Here is a 2,218-nt window from a genome sequence, read left to right as displayed (position 1 = left end):
AAATAAATCTTAAAAAAAAAAAAAAACACCCATCATAGGTGGAACTAAAATTCTTGTTGTATCTGTCTCCAGCCCCATTGCCTACCCTTCCTCTCCAGAGGTAACCACCACCCTGCATTTAGTGTTTTTCATTCCCATTCGTGTTTCTATATCTTTCCAACATAACTATCTCGTGGAGCCATAAAAGATACACAGTGTTGTTTTGCGGGCTTTTAAACTTTATATAAATGGTATCATATAGTTTGAGTCACTTTGCAACTTTCTTTTTCAGGCAAGAGATTTTTGTGTTGAAGCTCAGCCATCTGGATCGGTGTACCTCCACTTGCTTCATTTTAATATTATGTAGTGCTCCACTGTCAACATAATTGCAACTTATTTATCCATTTTCCTAAAGATAGACATTTATGTTGAGTGGCAAAGTCTGTTGGTTGCTTCACAAGTGTGCTTCCTCCCTCCTCATTAAGACCCCACTTTATGCAGAACAAAACATGAAAGGATACATTTCCTCAACTGTTTTATTCCCAGATGGGGCCATGTCTATATTTTGGCTGCAGGGGTTCCTGAGTGGGAGTAAAGAGCATCAGACTGGGGCATACCCTTCTGTTTCACATCTTTCCTCTTCCTTTTGCTTCCAACGAGGGTTTGACAGCTGGAGCTCCACCCCCATCTGAAACCACCACTTGGAAAGTTCCTTGAGAAACCCTGTTGGGATGAAATTCAGTTTATAAATTGACAGAGAACCAGTATCTTTATTACACTGAACATCCCTAAGCTTGTATATGATTTATCCATGTATTACAACAAAACAAAACCCACCTCTGGTCATGCTTTGTACTTTTCTCCACAAAGTTTTCACATGTTTGATGTGTTCCCAATAGGTCTAAATACTTTTGGTATTTGAGGTTTGGACTCATGACCCTGAGATCAAGACCTGAGCTGAGATCAAGAGTCAGATGCTTATCTGACTGAGCCACCCAAGTGCCCAAATTTTATTTTATTTTATTTTATTATTTTATTTCCCTCATTAAAACAGACCTCAACTGTATGTTTGTTTCTATTCCTATCATTGTTATTTTTTTTTCTGTCCCCCTTCTTAAGAAACTGTTTCTTTTCCATCAGCTTTCTTTGCATCGTGTTTGCCTTTGTGGAAGAACAGCTTAGGACCACTCAGTGGTTGCTCCTACCCACTCAGCAGCCTGAGCAGTGGGAGTTGCTGACCCATCTCCAGCAGCAGGCTGAGGGCTCCAGTCTTCAGTGGGGAGCTGCTGAATAGACACAGAGCACACCTGCCCACCCTTAGACAAGTCTGCAACTTCAGGTTCAGTGGCAGTGAATGCAGGACCTGGGGCAGTCCACTCACCCTGAAATTCCTTCTTGATCACAGCGTTTTTAGCAGGAGCCAGCTCTCCCTTTTCAATCTCTTTAGGATCTTTCTAGAAGTAGAGATCAGGCACGACCTCCTACGGGTGTTCCCGGGAAATGGTGCCACGCATGCTCAGAACTTCCCCGGGGTCAACACCCACCACATCAGACCTGCAGAGTGAGCTCTCTTCTTGTTGTAAGGGATGGTGATGTCCCCCCAGCACAGGGGAGAGTCAGTGTTACACAGAGCAACAGTGGCCAGGTTAACATAACACATCGCTGTGAGAGGCCGGTGGTCAGCCCCAGGATCTATAACCACCAGAAGGCTGGAATCGTAGAAAGCTGCCTGGATCTGGTTAGTGAATGTTCCAGGAGTGAAGTGGCCAGCAACGGGAGTGGCTCCAGGAGGAGCAGCAAATTTCAGCACAGCTTGCTGGCCAGTGTTCCTAGACCACATGACCCTGACATCAGCTGGGTTTTCAATGGCAACAATGGTGCAAGCTGCCAGCAGAAGCTTCTCTCAGCTTCTCATCAGATTCGTGACAGAGATGCTATCACTTTTCCTTTTGTAGATGGACTGTTCCTTTTGGAAGTCAAGGTTGGGGCCACCTAGGTAGGTTTCTGCTGCAAGGAGCATTGTGAAAGTTTCCTTTTAAGTTATGACAGGAACACAGAACAACACTGTATGGACCTCTCTCTGGGTAATGTGGAAAGACCCTGTTTTAAAATCTTGCTAGAGGCTTGTCTATTTTAGTTGTTTGATTAAAAAGCCTGTTTTTGTCACTTTGTAATATTATTCCTCCTTTAACTTCATTTTCTACATTGTTCATTTTCACAGATTATATTTTTTTACTCT

General features: G+C 43.4%; 1 pseudogene; it reads right to left on the bottom strand.

Annotated features, from left to right (window-relative positions):
* Positions 1-1,157: 1,157 nt before the first annotated feature.
* Positions 1,158-1,999, bottom strand: LOC131819393 (small ribosomal subunit protein uS2-like; annotated as a pseudogene).
* Between the last annotated feature and the right edge of the window lie 219 nt (positions 2,000-2,218).

This window comes from Mustela lutreola, chromosome 17 (genome assembly GCF_030435805.1).
Source record: "Mustela lutreola isolate mMusLut2 chromosome 17, mMusLut2.pri, whole genome shotgun sequence".
NCBI lineage: Eukaryota > Metazoa > Chordata > Mammalia > Carnivora > Mustelidae > Mustela > Mustela lutreola.
Note: the sequence above shows the minus strand (reverse complement) of the source record. Positions and strands in the feature narration are given on the sequence as shown.